Source organism: Myotis nattereri (assembly GCF_964212035.1).
Source record: "Myotis nattereri genome assembly, chromosome: 5".
Lineage (NCBI taxonomy): Eukaryota > Metazoa > Chordata > Mammalia > Chiroptera > Vespertilionidae > Myotis > Myotis nattereri.
The window spans coordinates 102,905,588-102,927,314 of NC_138080.1; the positions used below are offsets into that span (position 1 = coordinate 102,905,588).

Consider the following 21,727-nt stretch of genomic DNA (forward strand, 5'->3'; position numbering starts at 1 on the left):
AAAGAAAAAAGACAAGAAAGAGAAGTGGAGATGCTGATAGGAAAGATAACAGACAGAAGGAAGGCAGACATTGTAAAATGCACTTGTGACAAACTCAAATATCACTCACTTAACTTTGAAACTGAGTACAGGCCTACCTCAGAGATACTGCGGGTTCGGATCCAAACCACCGCAATAAAGAGAGTACCACAATAAAACAGGGTATCCCGGTACCATACAAAATTTAAAAATAATAAATAAGAACTTAAAAAATCCCAAGGGAGGAAACAGACACGTGATATGAATTAAAAATGCAGGTGAACATGAGGAGAGGCGAGAACTCGGGGCCCACGGAGCTGTCCGTGCCTGATGCAGACTCCTCACACTGAGTCTCCCCCTTTAACAAAGGAATGTTCCTCGATCCCAACCCCTTCACTGAGAACAGCAAGCGCATCTGCACTGCCCAAGTTCAGTCAGGTCCCCTGGCTTGCTTCCTGTCTGGACGCTCTCTCAGGTGCTGTGTCTTTTAACCGTCTGGCCTCCGGTCATTGTGAAGTTATGGCAGCTACAGCCATGCTGTCTGTACAAGGCCAACCACAGAAGAAAGCTTTTTCCAGGCCCCAAGAAACATCCACGAGGCTGCATGGGGCCGAATGGCCTCATTTGGGGAAAATCTCAGGGTGACTCAGAAAACCACTTGCTTGTCCCACTTACAATGCTCTCCACTCCTTAATGAATTACTTCCAGAATTCCGAGGAAGATGACTGGAATATGAGACCGAGTTTTAGTTAAGTTGATAGGAAGGGAGTTACAGGGGAAAATCTGTCCATGATACAGGACTCTCGCACACATCAGTGCACTGAGCGGCCAGGGCGCTTGCTCAGCAGGCAGACCCTGTCCTCCAGCCCCCATCTGCACCTCAAGGTCCATGGTAGGAGCAGGTCCGCACTTCCTACTAATAAACTTTCAGAAATAATGATCCAGAAACATCACACAGTGAGGGAAATGCTGAGAGAGAAACAACAAGAAACTGGAAAGGAGTCACCTACAACGTTCAGATCTCTGCACCCTGCTGGAGGAGCTATTTCCTGGCCCGAGTTCACTTGAACCCTTTCAACAACCAGCTCAGGAGTCAGGACCTGACTCCCTTTCCAGCTGCCATCTGAGCTGAGCTAAGAACATGCCATCCTGGTCCTCAAGGTGACTGCCGAGCCTTCTGGATTCTGCAAGGTCTTGGGAAGCAGAGAGAAATTAGGCTTCAGCGATCTCTGCTCTGCTGTCGTCATCAGCAAGTCATCAGAAAAACATGGTGGCTTTGCGTCTGTATCCCTAACTGAAGGGCACAACAGGGACGGGAGGCATCTGCTGACAGATGAGTTATCTTCCAGTAATTTATTTCCCTGTTTTTGTATTTTATTTGTTGCAATGGCTTCCACTTTTGTCTGCACAGCCAGTCCGCACACTTTTCAGTTCCTGCACATGAGTGAAAGCATGTCGCCCTGGCTGAGCCAATCAGAGCTTCGCATTTCTCTGTCCCATGACCCAGGTGGAACCATGGGAGGAGGGTGTTTGCAGGCATACTGGAACAGACAGAGGCAGGATTCTCTACTCACCTTGAACCTGGAGGGTGTGAGGGCTGAGCTGTGGTGGCCACCCTGCCACCATGAACAGCTGTCTCAATGGAGCCCCTGGGTGAAACTGGGTGGGGTGGGGGGAGAGAGAGCCTGGGTGTGGCAGCTGTCCCTGAACCCCTGATGAAGTCGTCCTGCAAGCTGCCCTACTCCTTCCTGGGCTTTTCAGATCCTTGAGGCTTTTGTTTTGTAATTAAACTTGGGCTGCCTTTCCCTAAGACTCGGTAACTGAGAGACGCTAACCACTCTAGTAAGGCGAGCTGTCCAGCCTCTCAAAGAAAACGCGACTTTCCCTTTCGTCCTACAGAGACTCTTCCCCATCAAGCGGGTACACTCAGCTGAGGAAACCGGAATACAGCATACAGCTCAGCCTTTCACGTCGTTTATTACATTTCATTCTCACAACTTCTCCTCCCACAGTGCTAAAAGCTGCTGAGGTAACTTCCATGCAGCAGGGCCAAAGTGGTGGTCCCCCTACGACAGAGGAGGCCACTGAAGCCAAGAGAGCTTCAGTGAGTTGAGGTGGGGGGACCCATGGAGGAGTCAGGCCACTGCCTGGCCCAGCGGTGTGGATAGGGGTCACCCTCGGCACTGTGGGTCCTTCTCTCTTGGGCTCCCTGGTCCTCCTCCCCCCTTGGCAGCACAAAGACAGCGTTTGGCCCACACTGGCAGCTGGAGGGAGAGGGCTTTCAGCATATTCATCAGCCAGAACAGGCAGGGAGGCTCCTGTCTCAATCCTCAGCATCCTGCCCGTCTCTCCTCTGCACAAACCCTCCCATGATGCTCGCATGACTTCCAGACATGCTGTGGGCGCTGCCCTCTGCGTCTGTGCCAATTCTGTTTCCTCCACCAGGAAACACGATGAGGTGTGAGCACAGGCTGTGGTCCCAGGACCGGGGTTCAAATGGGGACTCTCTCCCTTATTATTGATACGACTGTGGGTGAGTGAGACCCTCTTAAAGGCTCAGTTTCTTCACCTATAAAATGGGGGTCATAATCGGATCTCATTGACCTTTTGCAAATTAATGAAATACGTGTAAAAGCCTTAGCATGGGTCTCACGGATAATACTAAACATTGTTAACAAGAGCTAATATTAATAGGTCACAGACTGTCAGCACATCATTTAATGGGCACTAAACTAGCTTGCTCTGTTTACCTGAGTCCCTCAACATCTACTTCAAGTCCTGTCTCCTGCCTTAGCCTTTAATCCCGACAACTCTAGCTGTCTCTCCCCCTCTGCTGTGGATTCCTCTGCATTTGATGTCAGAGCCGCCACCTAACTGGCATCCATCCTTGATGTCCATAGATTCAGGGTAACCTACTTCTCCCACCCAGACAGACTATCAGTGCTGTCCTGTGTTTCTGGTCACGCTCATCTTATCTCTAGGACAGCAAAAAAGTGACCACCTCCCACTCGCAGTTTCCTCATCCGTAAACTGGTGATATCAACACCACCTTCCACTCTGGGTTGTTGGAAACACTCTAGGAGAGGCCATATGCAAAGTGCTAAGCTCATTTATCACGTGCACAGAACAAGTTCAACCCTTGTTAATCTAATCACAGCCTTAGTTGCACAGTGCTTAGCTTGCTGCCTCAAGCCAGGTAGGAGCTGAACGATTTAACCCAGAGGCATTTCCTTCTCCATGGTTACCTGCACTCTCCCACATTCCCCCTTACGGCCACCAGGTGGCAGCCTATCCATTAGACAGGAAGCTTCTACTGCCAGAACTGGGAGAGGATGATTTCTTATGGAATATATAGATGTTTTCTTTCTCCTTTTTGGTGGTGGAGGGGACGGAGATGGACTGAAATCCTCAGGCTCCTGGTGCCATTTCCCGAGTTTAATATTAGCACCAAACAGGCCGAAATGGCACAGCTGAAGCTGATTGCACAAGTCAAGTACTGAGGTTTCAGCTTGGAGGGATGTGACTGGCACCTGTCCCCTCCTTCCACCAAGCTGGCTCCGTGGGAAAGCCTGCGGGTTTAGAAGTCCCTGCCAGGCTGGGCTTCCCAGGCCCACAGCTATGTTAAAGTGCCAGGGAGGCTGATGTCGGGCACCGTAAGTGCACCCAGGGTGACCGTTCTGTCCAGGGCTTTCCTAGTTTAAAAACAAAGTCCTGTGTCCTGGGACGTCCTTCGGTCCCAGGCAAACCAGCACCGTTGGTCACGCTAGAGCAGCGGTTCTCAACCTGTGGGTCGCGACCCCTTTGGGGGCCGAACGACCCTTTCACAGGGGTCGCCTAAGACCATCGGAAAACACATATATAATTACATATTGTTTTTGTGATTAATCACTATGTTTTAATTATGTTCAATTTGTAACAATGAAATTGGGGGTCACCACAACATGAGGAACTGTATTAAAGGGTCGCGGCATGAGGAAGGTTGAGAACCACTGCTCTAGAGCAAGTGTGTCAAACTCAAAGGCTAACACGGGCCAAATAAACAAGGTTTAAGTGTATGTGGGTCGCAAAAAAACAAAAGCTTCAATTTTCATAGAAATGTAGGTTTATTTTGATAGAGATGTGCTGAATACAAAGGGCTGAAATAAATGAGTCATTGTTAACGTAAAATAATAGAACATTTTGATAAAAATTAATATTTTTTCTTTAACATTAATTTACCAGACACTGAATAACTGCACAAATTAATAAGCGTAACGCAAATAAACCTATTTTTCTTGTTCTCTGAAAGCGAAATATTTCCTGTTGCGCACACCAAACAAGTCAGTCCAAGTCTAATGACGTGGCAATCAGCTACTAAAATATTTGCTGCTGGTATTAGTGGAGGGAAATGGTGTGCCTGCGCATAAGGCGCGTAAGGGAAATGAATGCAACACGATTACAGTAATCAGTCATTAGCGAGCGTTGTAGTTCGTTATTAATAATTATGTATAACAGGATATTGTAAAAATTAAGTTATGAGATTTTTATTAAAACGGTTCTTACATACAGCATTATTGGCTCGGCCGCAAAAATATTCATTGTGGGCCGCGAGTTTGACATGCTTGCTCTAGAGGCATTTCTCTGCCCCACTGCTCCTCTAATTTAACCACATGGTGCTTCTTTTTGTGTCCTCAATTACATGGGCATAGAATCTGCCGAAGTCCTGGAATCTGATAATTTTATATCTGAAAGGGATACAGACAACACTCATGTTCCCCAGGCTGGGGAGAAGGGAAAGGGTTTGCCCAGGTCACATGACTGGGCTAGGCCGGAAAAATCAGAACATCGTGACTCATCTGCAGCCTGGGCTCCCCATCCACCTGGAGCCACAAGGTACCGAGGGAGGGTGTCAGGCTTCCTGGCATTCTCTCAGAAGAGCTTCTGGAAATTAACAACCCAGGGCAGGACGCCGCCAGGGAGGTGAAGATCTAACTTAAAGCAAACTTCACGCCAGATACTCGGGGATGTACTTAATGTGCTCCTCAACGTGCACGTTGGATAGGAAGGTAAGTGGTGGGGCTTAAATTTAACCTCGGTGGCAAACCACAGATCTCACTGAGGGAGGCTGGAGAAGGAACAACTGGGGGATCCCCCTGGGGGGCCAGCAGGGTGAGAATTGAGCCCCAAAGCCTTCCTGGGTTTGGCCTCCTGAGAAAAGAATGCGCCAGCTTTCTCCTGGAATCTCTCCTGCGCTCCCGGCTCAGCCCTGCCGGCCCTTTGCCACCTTGTTCACTTCATAAGGCAAAATTTTCTGGATTTTTTTTTTCATTAACAAATCCTGCTGAAGCAAACACCAGCTCTCAGTATTATCGGACATTTACATCTCCACAGTCTCAGCCCTGGCACTAAATCGATTTGCCTTACAGACACACCACTGAATTCAAGCTTTTTATCAGAAAGCTACACTGAATGCAGGAAAGCTTGGCAAAGCAGGATAGAGAGAAGGCTCCCTTACAAAGACACCAAAACCAGGCAGACCCAGTCCAATACATCTTTTTTTAAAATATATATATTTTTATTGATTTCAGAGAGGAAGAAAGGGAGATAGAAACATCAATGATGAGAGAGAATCACTGATCAGCTGCCTCCTGCATGCCCCACACTGGGGATCGAGCCGGCAACCTGGGCATGTGCCCTTGAACGGATCAAACCCAGGACCCTTCAGTCCACAGGCCAGCGCTCTAGCCACTGAGCCACACCGGCTAGGGTTGGTCAGTATACATCTTAAAGACACCATCTCTTTTGGTTAAAAACAAAATTCTTATTAGTAGTAAAAAATTTAGAAATTGGTTTTCCAAAACCAAGTTCATGGTGAATGAAAGTATCTGCAGGAGGAAGAAACAAAGCCAAGAGACTTTCCTACAAAACAGAAGCTGAGCTGTACACTCAGGCGTATTCAGCACTTGACTGCAATCTGCCAAGAACACGGCAGAGAGGCCTCAGCAAATGTCCCATGGGATTTGCCACACTTGTCACTTGGGCTCCCCACCGTCAGAAAGGAGGAGAGTCCCACCGGGGAAGGCTGTGGGGACGCGTCTCAGCGAACCCCTGCATCTAATATAATTCCCAAAGTTTGCTGTGCTCAGTAGCTGGATGCTGAAAGAGCTGCAGTAGTTCTCAACCTTCTGGCCCTTTAAATACAGTTCCTCATGTTGTGACCCAACCATAAAATTATTTTCGTTGCTACTTCATAACTGTCATGTTGCTACTGTTATGAATCGTCATGTAAATATCTGATATGCAGGATGGTCTTAGGTGACCCCTGTGAAAGGGTCGTTCGACCGCCAAAGGGGTCGCCACCCACAGGTTGATAACCGCTGAGCTAGAAACATCTGAGTTGTATCCAACGCTTACAAGAACGGAAAGGCAGCTACAAGCAAATGCAGAGCACTTGGGCAGACGCACTGGAAAAGGATGCTTAGCCGCTGCCCTGTCGCCCCATTGAAGGCGGGATCACGGAGGATGAGCTGAGGAGCAGGCCATCAGCTGAGCAAACTGGAGGGCAATCCCAGGGCTGCCAGAACCAGTGGGGAGAGGTGACCCTGCCCAAGCCGTTCACCTTCTCAGGTTCAGCTTCCTTTTCCTGCAAAGTGATGGGGTCAGGTGGAATGTCCTGGGAGGTCCATCCTCCCTCTAGCAGTTCAGTGAATAACTATGTCGCTGGCACATAAGGGTCAAGAGGTTAAACAAGAGAATTCAAAGTTGAGTAGACAAGAAAGTCCAGGCCCGAAAATTCCATGCCCACCTCTCCGCTATGTATTTGGGTTCAGAGCAATGTCTTGAGCTGCTGCTCCAGACCCAGCCTGCAGACCCTAAGTGCCTCTTCCCTAAAGATGTGGAGGGGATCTGCTCGACTAGGAACGGACTAGAGCCCAACTGAGTCCAGATGCACTTCCCCTGGGGCCTTCTGCCCCACAGGATGTCCGTCTTCTGTCCTGGGCAGCTGCAGCCCTGCAGGCATCCAGGCCACGAGCACCTTCTCATCTGCCCCACAGCCTCCTCTCTCGCGCACTCGCCACGCCACCGTTGACAAAGGAGAGAGCAAAGAGGCCTGGGAGGGGGGACCTGGCGAGAAACTCCGGTCCCAGCTCCGAAACATTCCAGGGAAGCCGCTGTTTTCATTCTACATGCTTTTGCTTTAAGTGATGCAGATCCTGTCCCTTCGATTTCACTTTCATATCTAGGCCTTGGTCTCTCCCATCCCCTCCACCGTCACCCGGCAGCCTGGAGAGCATTATCTTTTTAAATTTGATGAGAATCAAAAAATGTAAAACAACGTGTCCCTGTCTCAGCCAACAGCCTGAATGCCATGACTCCGACAAGAGACTCAAGGGGGCCAGGTACAGGGCCCTTTGGGGAGGGACGCCCTGTCCCTCTGGGGTGGGTCAGGACGATGTCTGTCATCTGTCTGCTGGTTCATCCGGGGAACCCACTCTGAGGAGGCTTTGGGGGGGGGAGGAAACAACAACAAAAACGAGCACAAGTTCTCTTTGGAGAACACAGATGCGAGAGCTAGCATTAATAATGACGTCTATCGCACGGCCGGCGTGGCTCAGTGGTTGAGCGTCAACCTATGAACCAGGAGGTCATGGTTCAATTCCAGGTCAGGGCACATGCCCGGGTTGGGGGCTCGATCCGAAGTGCAGAGGTGGCTGATCAATGGTTCTCTCTCATCATTGATGGTTCTATCTCTCTCTCCCTCTCCCTTCCTCTCTGAAACCAATAAAAATATATTTTTTAAAAATAATGATGTCTATTATGTACTGACTGTTGGCTAAGTGCCAGGCCCTGTGCTAAACCCTTGTTTGCATCATCTCCTTTCATTGCAACTGCTGCCTTGCGAGATGGGCACTATCACCTTTATCCTCTAAAAGGGGAAAGTGAAGCTCAGAGAGGTCAAGGAATTTATCCAAGATCACACAGTTAGCAATTGGCATGGCTAAGGCGGGAACCCAGATCTTTTTTTACTGCAAAAGCCATGCTCGTCCTAGACACTAGACTAGAATGCTTGTTCCCAACGAGGTGACTAAACTGGTGACAGCTGGCATTTATGGAGAAGTTACTCTGGGCCTGGCTGTTGGTTCCAGAACTTCGTCTTCTTTCATCCATTCAAAAGCCTTATACAGCAGGTTCCATTCGTCTCCTGCTGGGGTCCAACCCCAGAGGGTCCAGGGGTCCCCAAAGGTGTGGACGGAGTCGGCGAAGACTATCCACCCTCTTCCTACGGTGGAGTCCGATCCGTCCCGAGTGCGGGGCGCTTACCTAGGGGTCCCTGTTTGGGCGCCAGATGCTGGGGTCCAACCCCAGCGGGTCCAGGGGTCCCCAAAGGTGTGGACGGAGTCGGCGAAGAAGGAATGACACGGAGACAGCGTTCAGTTGATCAGCAGCCTAGCCAGGATCTCCAGCCAAGTTCTGGTCTGGATCTCCAGCGAAGTTCTGTTTAGGATCTCCAGCCAGGTTCTGTGTCCATGGTCTCTTGCTAGGTTCTCCAGCCAGGTTCTCCAGGTTCTCCAGCCAGGTTCTGTAGCCATGTTCCCTCGCTAGGTTCTCCAGCCAGGTTCTGTCCAGGTTCTCCAGCCAGGTTCAGTCACCAGGTTCTAGTCAGGTTCTCTTGCCAATTTCTGTAGTCAGGTTCAGTCCAGGATCTTTTGCTATGTTCTCTCGCTAGGTTCTGTCTCTAGGTTCTGAGGCCAGTTTCTGTCCAGGATCTTTTGCCATGTTCTCTCCAGCGAAGTTCTTCTGTCTCTAGAGAACGTTCTGTGTAGGTTCTGTGCCTAGGTTCTGTCTCTCTCTGTCTTGTGACATCTGTATTTATACCAGTTGATTCAATCCTATCAATCTCTATTACAACGGTTAGGGCGTTTCTTATCTCCATTCCAGGGAGTAAAGATTATGTAGCTTAAGCATGATTGTTCATAGTTAAAGTGATTAATTACCCACCTGGCACTTAGTTAAGAGGTTTTATTCCCTCCCTAACTTCAGGGGAAAATCCCTACCTGGGGAAACAACCTTTCTCAGAGACCTTGGTTAAAACACATAGTGCCTAGAAGGTGAGCAAACATATTAAGAACAGTATGCCATATATGCCAGGTCCCTTGAAACAGCAAGGATGGACTGGCTCCCGGCAGTCTCCCCATTTTAGAGGTGAGGAAACTGAGGCTTGAAGAGCTCAAAAGGAGAACGTGGTGGGGATAGGATGGGAATTACTCCAAGGTTCCTGCTCTTACCAGCATAGGCAGAGCGCCACCCTGTCACCTGGCTGCCAGGAACTCATTTTTTATTTAAAAGAAAAGAAAACAGCAATATGCAAGGGCCCATTTAAGAACTCAGTGTGCAAATAGGACCTGCCTGGGGAAAATTTATTGAATTTTCCTGAAAACGTGTATTTTACCCTTTGGCCCAGGAGAGCAGAGGGCCCGAAGGCGCAGGCTCAGGAGGGCATGGCGGCCCGGGTGCTCCTCGGGCAAAAGCCCTCGAGGAGCAGAGGCGGGCCACTGGCACGATGGACCACAGCCGTGCACCGTGGTGTTTACTTCCAGCAGCAAAACTGTGGTCAGGATTGAGGAAATGTAGTGGCATGTGGTCTGTGGGGAGACCCAGGAGAAGGCTGGCCCTTCTCTCCAGGTTGCCTGGGACCCCTGGGAAGGTCCCTTGATAAGGTCCCCATGGGAAGGCCCCCTTTAGTCTTTCTGTAGCAGGGGCATTGTTTTCCAGGGCCCACCCCCCAGAGATGGGAGAGGAGAAAGCCCTTCTCAGAGCGGCCACCCCTGCGTGTCCCCCTCATACAGACCCAGCCCAGACTCCCGGGCCTCCACCCCCACATTCCCTCTTGACACTGAGCTGGCAATTCCCATCTGCCTCTGACCCTGAGCCTGGGAGTGGGGGCGGGGCAGGCTGCGCAGACCCATTCAGGGCCCCAGAGGCCCTGGCTGGCAGGCACTCATTTTTTATTTAAAAGCAAAGCAAACAGCAATATAAAAGGGCCCATATAAGAACTCAGTGTGCAAGTAGGACCTGCCTCGGGGCAAATTTATCGAATTTTCCTGAAAACGTGCATTCTACCCTTTGGCTCACAGCCATTGCATTTGCCTCTGGACTTGCCCCCTACCCCACCCCCTCCCGGGTCACCATTTAGTGGTTGAGAAGTTGCCCCTTGCTGAAAAGAGAGTGACCCCGTGTGTTTTATTCAGACGGGGAAGATTTCTCAAGTTTGCTCACTCTCCAGCCGGAGCCCCTGCAGGGGACACAGAGTACAAGGCCACCTCAGGAAGGGGGAGCAGGCCGTCTTGGGGAGGGATGCAAGGACCCTCAGCTACGTGGACAGGGAACAAGGGTTACTGGGACTCCGAATCCTGCTGGATTCTGCCGAGGTTTACTTTCACTTTACGCAAGGGCTAATTAACCTGGATTTGTAAATGGCTTTTTATTTACTTTTTCCTGTGAATATAATTACAGCTTGAATACTGTGGAGAGAACCTCTAAATCAGCCAGTGGGCTTCAAACTCTCATTAAAAACCTATGTCGGTGGAGAAGTGCAGAACATCAAGGACAGAGGAAAGCAGCAGTTGCAGAAGGAGGGGGAGGCGGGGAGCCCTACCCACGGCGCGCCCTGGTCCCTGCCCCTTTCCTCCTGGCCCCTGACCCCGAGGTATTCTATGGAACCTCAGGGTTCCGAAGAATGCAGTTTGAGAAGCATGGCTCCAAACACATGACTACTCCTTAGGACATATTTCCTAGTCTCTGCCATCCTGGATCCCTGGACATAAAAGGGGAATGGTGGTTTCATATATAAATGTCGTTACGATTTCCGTTTTCACGGGGGCTGACACAGTGCCCCCTTGTTCTAGAAGATGCCAGTGGGTATTAGCAAGGGCTCTTCACATGCAGCACAATGGTCACCAGAGCTTCAAAGACTTCTCTTCTCGGGAAAGGGTGACAAGGTGCAGGACTGACCCTGAGCCTCTCAAGGCGGGTCAACTTCTGGGCCTTCAGTAGGTGGTGGTGGTGGTGGTGGTGGTGGGGGGGGGGTGGGGGCACATCAGGCTCCTCAGGGCCCAAATGAAAACAGCCCTTGTGAGCTCCCTGTAAGCCTCAGGTCTGACATTTAGAGATTTATCTCCCTTTTCAAACCGAAAACACACATTTCCTCTCCACCTCCTAGGGGACTGAGGAAACCTGAGATGTCAGCCCAGTGAACAATGGCCAGGCCCTGGGGAGCTGCGCCTGCTGAGGACAGACCTGGCCGAGCTCTGGGCTGGTCCACCCTGGCCGGTGAGGGAAGAGCTCTGCGTGTGGGTCTGCACTGCACAGCCCCAGGCCTGCGCCCCGCCTGCGAGACCCACCCTGGCTTCTCCAGAGACGCTGCCGGTGCTCCTGCTGAGACAGACAGGACAGACAGGAACCCCCTACACAGCTGTGGGGCAGAGGCGGTGAGGTGAGAGGCCAGGCAACAGAATCCCCCAGGTGGGCACTGGCGCTCACCGGCTCACCGGGCCCCCATTCCCTGCTCGGTAGCGCTTTCGTCTTCCGAGGATTTTCCATAGCAAGTGACTACGACTTTTTCACCTCCTCACCAAAAGGGATGGAGAGGGGTCTTTACGTCCTCATATACTTTCTCAATAACCAGGAAAAAAAAAAATCCTGCCTGAAGGATGCAAACGAAATAAAAAGGAGAACAAGTGTTGACTGGCCTGGCAAGCCAGCGCCTCGCTCCTGGCAGTGCCCACCTTCTCTGCTGTGTCAGCTACAGGCCACGTAAGACTGTGCCCAACTCACCCACCTTCCCTCCTTCCCGGCAAAACCCTTGGATTTGCCCTGCTGTTATATTATGAGATGAGTGAAACAGAAGCAAAGCGCAGCTCCACAGAATGTAAGTTCTTGGCAGCAGCTGAGCGAGAGCACCTGGATGGCAGTGGGGTGAGGGAGAACGCGGGGGCTGGGGTGCTGCTCTGACTTTGCCCCGCACGGGCAGGGCAGCCGAGTGGCGCTGGGAGAGATGCAGGAGAAGAGGGGCCTTTACCAGGCCGCCTGCAGACACACTTGTCCCAGAGGCACTGAGTGGGAGGGCTGTGAGCTCCTCGGGGCCTCCAGAGCCCCATGGACTGTAGACTCATGACCCCGAAGAACAAGTGGGGTGCACGGGCCCCTGGGTGTTGCGAGGGACGGTGCAATGCTGCGCTGGCTGGTGACGACCCTGGCAGGGCTTTCTGGGAGGCACAGAGAATCTAAAGGCACCTTCCGGATTCCTACAGAAAAAGAGCCCCAATTCCACCGTGATTTTCCACTTTCTCACCTGGAACTTGTTTGTACCCCAGCAGGGTGAAAGGCACCACCCTGGATTCAGTTATCTGTCCATCTCAGTCTCCTCTCACCCCCACCCCCACTATTTATTTACACACCCACACAAGCCCCGCCTCGCCTCACAGATGAACAGCCCCCCCTTCCCATCCCCTGGTCTCAGTGGAGACAAACAGCAATGATATTCAGTGCTATCAGGCTCCACCCTGTCGGGCTTTCTACTCTGCATGCATTGTCTTATTTAATGTGTACAACAACCCCTGACATTAGGAGCTGTTACTATCTCCACGTTTCCACCAGGAAACGGAGGCGCAGGGAAATCTGGTGTCTTTCGTAAGCTTTCACAGGTGGTAGGGGGCAGAGGCAAGATTCAAACCAGTCTTGCTTAACAGCCCCATCTTTTAGGCGCGCCCACGGATGGCAGTCTGCAGCCATGCCTCAGGATAGCCACAGCACAGCCGAGCACACCGCCCCAGTGTGACAGTGCGCTGGCCTTCCTGCACGCACAGCGGAAAGTGTCCACAGGGCAGCTGTGGGGCTGGGTGGCGAAGGGGGCAGCGTGGGACAGGATGTGGAAAATCAGCCACTGGATCATCCCACAGGATGGACCCCCCAAAGGGCCCTCATTCTGCTCTCAGATTCATTACGTGATTGTCAGATGTACTCCCCCCATTCCTCATTGTGACGCCTTAAGTCACGGTTTGCGCAGGCTAACACTAAACCTAGCTTGCCTTCCCTGGGCACTCAGTGATTAAGTGATGAACGAAAATGGTTGACTTGTGTTAGGCGCGACGGAGAATTAAAAATCTTGGCGACTTCACTGCCAGAAAACTGAGAATCATCAGTGTCAAGAAGGGTGCTCCCAAGAGAGCATCCACTTGACACATTTGCAAAGTAAGTGATCCTGGTTCGCTGGAAGTATGTGGCTCCCATGGACGGGGAACCTGTGGTCTCCAGCGCGGCTTCCCTTGCTACCCAAGCCCCACCCCCTTTCGTGGCCTAATTGCTTACTTGGCAAACCAGCATCAAGCTGGCGCCTGCCAACTCTGCACACAGCCCGGCTCCCAGAATGCAAGGCAGGACGCGCTGCGCATCTGGGCGTCTGTGCCGGACGGAGCCTGAGAACTACAGCTGATCTCCCTGAGCAGGATCACTGTTGAGTCCAGTTCCCCCAGCGCTGGACGTTCTTCCTGGCTCCCGACGGTGAGTAGCTTTACCCTAGATGTTCAACTGGAGACGGACAACGTCACTGATGCCCACAAGGCTTGCGGAGGCTCCACATGGCCAGAGCTGGGAAAGGGGAGGAGTGAGGACACGTCTGTTCTGGGGGCGCTCTTCCCTTCAAGGGAAGCCATTGCCCTTTGGGACGGAGGAGCAAGCACACAGGTGGTAGGTGTGCAGGCAGAGCGCTCCAGAGCGGCCTGCTGTCCTCCTCCCCAGGCACACACAGCTTCCCAGGCGGAAGTCAACACAGGACACCTGAGCTACGGTAGCCTGTCCATTTCACACAGAAAGTGGTTCCATGGTAAGTGAATGGGGATGGGAAGAGAGAGCTAACGTTTCAGTTTGAATGAGCACCAACCGTTCTCCCCTAGACGCTCACACCCTGCACTTACGCAAGAGAAAGCATCTGTGCCTTCCAATGACCGCTGGACGCCTTACACATATTTGGGGGTCTCAGCTACAACGTCAAACCCCTTCCTGATGCCACGGTGTGGCTTCTTAAGAACGGTGGATTCAGAAACCTCCAAGGAACTCGGTCCACTCTGAACTTAGCGACTCTCAGCCGGTAGGAGTTCACCTGACAAAAGGGACAGCAGCGGGTTTTTAATGGCCCTCATGCATGGTCATGTCTCTCCGGGTTGGTCAGCGATCTGGCATCTGGCCAGTCCATCCCCCCCCAGGCCGGGTGACAGGAAGCAGTGCTCCGGACAGTGAGGAGTCCTGGCCACCAATGTTATTATGGCCTTTGATGGGATGCAGAAGCCAATGGGGCGCAGGTCACCTGGGGCGGTGGCAGCTGGGCCAGAGGAGCTGGCCCTGGTAGATCTGGCTCACAGCCTGAGCAAGTCTAGGAGCCTTTTAGCTGTTGCCGGACTAGCGGGTGTGCTGTATGAGGAGGTCAACCTCGCCGCGCGCCTCAAGAAATCACGGTGGGCAGAGGGACTCACTCCTCACTGACAGGGACTCCTCAGCCTCCTTGCACTCTGTTTCTGACCCACTGGAACTCAACTTTCTGCCACAGACACGAGGGGTTCCGATTCCACACTCTCGCAACCCCCCTTCCTGAGAGTGACAGCTGCGCCCTCCAGGACACGTGGCCTGGAAGCTGGTCACCGGAGGGCTCACAGCATGCTCTGGGAAAGGCTGTGCTTTTGGGGTGTGGAGGACCTGGCAGGGGAACCCTCTTCTGCTGGGAACCACAGCTCTGGTCTGAGGTCAGTCACATGGCTCCGGGAGGAGACCTGAGCTCTGCTGCTTCCCCTGGAACAGAACGCAATGGTTTTCTGCACCTGCTGGAAGAGCTGAGTCCTGGGGCTCTGGACCTAGTGGGCATCAAATCTTCATGGGGAGGAATGGGACGTGAAGGGGCAGAGTGGCCCGGAAGAGAGGTGAGAAGGGTCTTCTTGCCCCCAAACTAGAAAAGGATGGGAGAAGGGAAGAGATTCCTAGGGCCCAGAAACTGGGGGTGCCCCAGAAAGAGGAAAGACCTCAAGTCACAGCTGTGTGGCTTTTCTAAAAGCCTTGCCAAAAACTTCCTTCCCAGGAAAACTCAGAAAAAGCAGGGCTGCTGCATTCCCAGGGACCTCAGTGAGCCTGGGCCTGGGGCCATGCCAGTGCCCTTTGTTTCCGGGCAAACTCTTAACTCTTACATGGAAGGGAGAGGGAGAAGGGAGAAAGGAGAAGAGCTGGTAAGATGGAAGTAGGGGTCAAACTGGGTTCATGGGAACGGTACTACTGGCAAACCTGAGTGCTGGACCCAGGATCCTCAGTCACTGGCCCTTGATCCTGCGCTGCTGGTTTCATCCTCCTTAGCCTGGTTCTCTGATCTTGGCCCTGTGCCCTTCACACCCACGTGTAGCCCTTGGTTGGCCTTATCTATAGAGGACTAGGGGTTCTGTTCTTCATGTGATCACTGTTTCTTGAATTTGGGACCATTTTCCAATCTCTCTCTCTCTCCCCTTCCCCCTCCCGAGGGGGAAGCTGTCAATAACAAGTTCTAGGCATTGCTTGGAACACAGAGATGGCTCCTGTCTTCCCAGTTACAAGAGGAGAAGTCATCCAGATGGTCTCCACAATAAAATGCCACCAGAACATGAACTGTAAGAATGAAATACTCTGCCATGGCGTACAGTGACACATCCCTCGTCCTTCCCCTGATTCATTTCAGCTTTTAGAAAGTACAAACAACTCCAAGATGCCTTCGAAAGGATCTGCAAGATGACAGATATCTTAGTTCATCATTCAAATCAGCTGACTTTCCTAGTTTGAATGTTTTGAGCCACAATTTGATGCCACCCTCAGGAACTCAGAAACAGCCACTGGACAGGACAGTGCGAGGTGGACTTTGCAGCAGTGCGGTCCCTGGAGGTTCCCAGCATGACCGGTGTCAGTTCCACACCTGAGGAAGCTGCGCAGGACCAGATCACCTGGGAACTGGTTAGAAATGCAAATTCCTGGGCCCCACACCAGGCTCACTGAGTCGGAGACGGAGAGGGGGCCCAGCCACCCGTGTTTTACTGAACCTTCTGGGGGGGCCAGCTGAACCTTCAAGCACGAGAGCCTCAGTGGGGGGCTCCAGGCCCTGAGCACTGTGGTCAGGCAGCCCTGGCTTTGGACCCCAGATCCTCAGTCCCTGGCTCTTTATCCTGTGCTGCGGGTTTCACCTTCCTTGGTGTGGTTCTCAGATCTGATGAATAATAATCCGCATCTCACAGGGCTGTTGGAACACAGAGCCTGGTGCGGGTGTTTGGGGTGCTTAGAGAAAATGAATCACAAGTCCGTCCCTTCCAAGTGCCAGACCAATGAGAACCAGGCGGGCGAGGCCAGAGCGCTGGCTTTATTGGTGGTAGAGCTCCTCTGAAGAACGTGACTCAGGTGTGTGGCCACCACCCAGCCCTGGGCTTCCTGCTCTGTCTCCCAGCACTTTGGACAATGGCCCTGGCAGGGTGGTCTTGGTGGTGGTGGGTGTGCAGAGGAGGCCCGTTTAACCTGAATCATTGCCGCTCAGACCCCAGGAGTAAGGACAGAAGAGGCACCCGCAGGCCTCACAAAGGTAGTCCTGGCCCCGCCCCAAGAGCCAGCCCTGTGGCTGCAGGCACAGAGTGGATGTCCATCTGGCAGATCTATACCAAGGAGACCTGCTGGGCCCAGCGGTGCTCTTCACTCACAACCCTTGTCGCTTAAGGCTCAGAGTAGGAGGGAGTGAGGGAAGGAGTGTGGAAGGCAGCCTGAGGCCCCTCATGATTTCTCCTCTTGGGGCCTTGGGGGTGCTGCCGCTCTACAGAAATAGGAGGAGTGGGGGTAGGAGTGGGGGTAAAGCATTCCCCATCACTTGCAAAAAAAAATCAGTGTTTAATCGGTGCTGTGATCATTACTAAGACGTTAGGTGATATTTCCAGATTGTTACATGGAAAAAACTGGTAACACTGCTGCTTCCTGGCAGGTGAGAAGAGCCACCGTCAACACACATGGAGAACTGAGTTTGGGCCAGGAGTGTATGATTCAATGTATTAACCCATTAATCCTTGCACCACCACGACAGGGCAGGTATATTATTCACTTCAGTTCCACACATGGGGACACTGAGGCACAAGATGCTCAGCCGGTAGCCAAGGTGACAGAGTCAGTCAGTGGGGACCCCCAAATTCAAGTTCAGGGGGTCTGCCTGCAGGGCCTGTGCCCCAGGCCTGGTGCTGTAATGCTGACCCACCAGCCAGCTGGGGCATGGCTGGGAATTCTGAAATGCGTGTATGCTCTGGCCTTAAAAAAATTAGTTAAGAACAAAAAGAATTATAAAACTTATTAACGTGACCCTTTCCAGAATTGGAAAGTTCTTTCAGTTTCCCTTATACTTACGTCTATAATTCAGAATTCTACAAGGAGAAAAACAATAGTGGAATCATAGAAAATGTTCGACGACTCCAAAATAACAATGACACAAAAAACTAATTATGGAAGCTTTATGGTGTTAGAATTCTGGACATAAGCTGAATCGTAAAATGCAGATTGAATATTATAGGCCTGGGAAGCACTGGCTGCCTTAGAGAATGGTCGGGAATCACCTTAATACAAATGTAGCCACGAAAAGGAATACACACCCCGGCCAGTTCTCAAGCTGCTGAGCAGACAGTAGGCATCTGATGGATACTGATCAACTGAGAAATGATTTTTCTCATCGTCATTTATTTTTTCCCAGATACCCGTTATTGGAAGTTCTGAAGTCTCTCCTGAATAACTTTTCCTGCTAATCTGTTATTTAAGTTGTTTCAGAAACCACATTTTTTAAGTGAATTCTACACTGAGCAGGGTCCTGGTGTGAAGCCCATCACTTTGTCATCTTAGTGACAGGTCAGAGGGGCAGAAAGAATCCCATTCCATTGAAAATCATGCTTTTCTGCAAATACACAGTACTTCTCACATTTCCCACCACTTCCATGTTTACCCACACTCTTTGCTAATTTTTAATGAATGTCTGATGGGAATGAAATGAAAGAAATCTCAGCCAACGCTTGCAGAATTTTCTCACATCTAGTGCCTCTCCATCATCCTAATCCTGAGAAAATAAAGTCCTCCAACTACCCCCACTTATTAAGTTAGGGTCACTGTCCCCTACTAAATCACTTATATTTACCTTCTGCTTGGAATAAGGGGGAGCCCCCGCCCAGCATCTTTCAAGTTCGCCCTTAACAATAAAAAGACAGATAACAATGCAAAATAGCTCTAAGAGGTACAGCACATTCGCTGCTCACGTCTCTACTGCTTTTTCTCCTCCAGTGTTTACATAGGGCCATTTCAGCTTGTTGCAATAGAGTGGGAATGAGAAAGTGAAACCGACTAGAAACAGACCAATTTCATTTTTCTGTCAGCATCTCATGACAGGCCAAAGATAAACCTCATAAACTGTGAAAAATGACCAATTTTTGGTTTTGATAACCTAAGCTGGGATGAGGACCAAGGAGTTAACATTTCTGGAACCCAGGAGTTTATCTCACTTGTTTTTCAGTGAATACTCCCAAATTAACCCATTTCCCCAATAACTTCAACAAGCCAAAAGGGAAGTTTTAGACTCCTGGCGATGGCTCTATGTCTAGGCTGACTGGTGCCAAATAAAAAAGTTAACCCAAAGTCCTCCCCCCCACCCCCCCTTTTTTTTCTGACATGCAGAACTGCAAGGCACCAATATTCCCAAGAAGGGAGGCACCGGTAGACACTGTAAACAGTAGATCTGTAAGGTTGTGGGGGGCTCAAGAGAGGATTAAGAAGCACAGGGTTGGCAAAATCAAAGAGGCACGAGTGAATATGGGATTTGTGGACTTGGGGAGGACAGTGAAAAGAAGTTTCGAGCAGGAAACAGTGGAGATAGCAGCAGGGGGAAGCTGGACTTGAAACCCCAGCTGGAGGAGTTTGGGCGCAATGTGGTAGCCACAGGGAGCCATCGTGTTCCAGAGCAGGAGGGTCTTACGATCTGAGCGGGTGCTGGAATGACCATTGTGTGCAGGCCACAGAATGAGACCAGAATTAGGGTCTAAGTTACAAACGCCGCAATCACTGGGGTAAGAGGTGATGAGGGCTGGATTCTCCCATGTTTTCCTCTGTTATTGAAGTATTTCCCTGTTCAGCATCAGCGGACTTTGCCGTAGATGCATAGAACCTGTACCACTATTTACTCATTTTATCCTTATCCACTACTAATTTGACTCTTATATTTACTCAAATAATGTTTAACCTCATCTTGATCTGCAATATCTGTGAAACCATAAACTTGATATATTAGTTATTTATATATTAACCCACATGAAAATAAGCACATTGCTAGTAAAATAAGAATTCTGTCTGAGTTAGAATCATCTCAGACTTCCAGTGGGGCATGTATACTTGGTAGGAAGCTGCTGTGGATCATAGGTTGCTAAGTTTACTGGGGTCCCAGATGCCTTTGCTTAGCAACTAAAATCTACAGGCCCCTTTCCCAGAAAACGGCGCATGCAGTTTTCTAGATCGTGTCAAGTTGTCACTCCCCTCTGGGTTCAAACCCTCCTTACTTATTTGAGGTTTGCAGAATGTGAACCTTAGCTTCCCATGGACCAGATTAGTTGGCGAATTTTCCTGAAGGTCACAGTGGCTTTGGAGAAGTCTGCAACACCCTCTGGGGGAGTCTGACCCCACTCAGCTTCTAGAATGTTCTGTGGGGAGGGCTCCCCAGATGCCCTTGCTCTTTTCTGAGACAATTGCCACAAGGGAACTCTTCTTATGGAGCTGGTCTGCGTGGGCCAGAGTGGGCGAGGGCAGCACATACCCCGGGGCAGAACCTGGAAGCGACTGAACCGGCCCCAGGAGGTGAGCAGCCCATCATGCTCTCAGCCTGTTGCTGAGAGAGGCATTTGGTCTCACCCATGGCCTGTGATTGCTCTGTCAAATCAATTCAAGACACGATAAAGATATAAGAGCTGAACAGCACCAGCAGGGGACTCCTTTTTCTTTTAAGGCTCCTTGCCAGATAAAACAAGAATAAATATGAAATGGCTTCATGTTGCAAGCATGAACTGACGCTGGGGCTGCGGCTGATAAGTACAGAACAGCTAACCAGGCTCTGACACGGCCACGCCGGAGAGGGCCACGTTCTCCCTAGAAGGGGGGTGTGGGATTCATCGGGGCGGTGGGGAGAGAGCTGTCTGGAAGAGGTTCCTCCCTCGTAAAAAACTCAGGCCCCTGCTGACCGATTCTCACGTTAGGAAAACATTGGTAAATCATCAGCATAATCCAAGAATCACTCCTTTCCTCTGCTCAGAGCGCGAGGGCCCTTCTCCTCTTATCTGTTTCTAATTTTCTCCGTGGGTGCTGCTCCCAGGCCATTAATTGAAAGGATTTTTGGCTGGAAGCCCATGTCCTGCCTGGACAGCCCCCCACCCCATCAGACGGGCTGATCCTCTGGGCGGCTGAGAGAAGAGCAGTGGACAGGAATGGCCCCTTCAGAGTCCCTGCTGGGTTAGGTTCGGAGCCCCGAGGCGCAGGTACGCGGAGATGCCTGGACATCTTCCCTAGCCAGGGGGCTGCGGTAAATCACTGACGCTCAGACTGTCCTCTGGAGAGAAGAAGGTCATCACGAGGCTTTGGAGATGAACCATTAATAGGCTCCCTACCTATCTGTTTTTCTTCTGATGCTTTTAGTGACCCCTCTGGGCCCTCTTCCGAAGCCAAGTCTGATGCTGCTCAGCCTGGCTGGAGGTCAGAGAACGGGCTTGGAGGCTGTCCAGCCCCTGGCCTGAAATGCTGTCCCCATGCCTTCCCAAGCAAGGGGCTTTGGCCATGTGGGCTACCCACTCTGGGCTTCAGTTTCTGTGAAATTGAGAGAAAAATCGAATAACTGCATCACAGAATGGCTATGGGGCTTTAGTGAGGCGATGCATGTAAAATGCATAGGAGAGTTCCTGGCCCATGGCGGGCTCTCAATGAATGGTAAGCAGCAGAAGCAGCAGCAGCGGCAGCGACACCACCAATATCTCCCCAATGACCTGGCCAGCGGTGAAGGCGAATTAAGAACAGATGCATTAAGTTCAACTCAACTCAGTGCCATATATGGTGGATTTGCAAATGGCATTCATGACAGCACCAGTGTATATGCTCCCAGTTTCATTCTCCAGCTAGACCATCGGGATGTAGGAAAAGACACAGCTATAACATTCACCCATTCATTCATCCAAAAAATATTGTAACTGCTACGGGCCATACACTTTTCTGGAATGGCAGCTCCAGCTGCGAGCAGGACAGACAGGGTCTGCTTCCGTCTGGGGAGCGCTCTGCCTCGTGGCTGTAACGCAGCCTCAGCAGACAGTGCAACCAACCTGCATCAGTGCTCAAGGTGAAAGCCAAAGGGCAGAACACAGAAGTCATCAGGGCCATAGCAATTTAGGTGCCGTACTTTCCCCAGAATGCTCACGGGAAATCCAACATGTGTTTCCTGCCCTCTCCTCAGTATCAGGCACGGGGGTAGACCAGGAGTGTCAGGGTGGATGAAGCAGGCACAGTCCCAGGATGGGAGATTAGGGCTCAGAGTCTGACTGAGTAGAGGGAGAAGAAACAGCACCCTATGAAATGGCAAGGCCCGATCCCCAAGGCGTCTGCTGTTTCATTCTTTTTCAGGGCCTTACAGCAT

General features: G+C 51.1%; 1 protein-coding gene and 1 long non-coding RNA gene across 2 annotated transcripts in view; one reads left to right on the forward strand and one right to left on the reverse strand.

The window, feature by feature from the left end:
* Positions 1–21,727, reverse strand: part of SLIT3 (slit guidance ligand 3) — a 536,168-nt gene that overhangs the window by 256,173 nt on the left and 258,268 nt on the right. The gene's annotated exons all lie outside the window — the stretch shown is intronic.
* Positions 13,508–21,727, forward strand: part of LOC308519862 — a 34,524-nt gene continuing 26,304 nt past the window's right edge. The window contains exon 1 of the long non-coding RNA XR_013996048.1: positions 13,508–13,557. This is a non-coding gene — a long non-coding RNA (uncharacterized lncRNA). The remainder of the gene's footprint in view (positions 13,558–21,727) is intronic.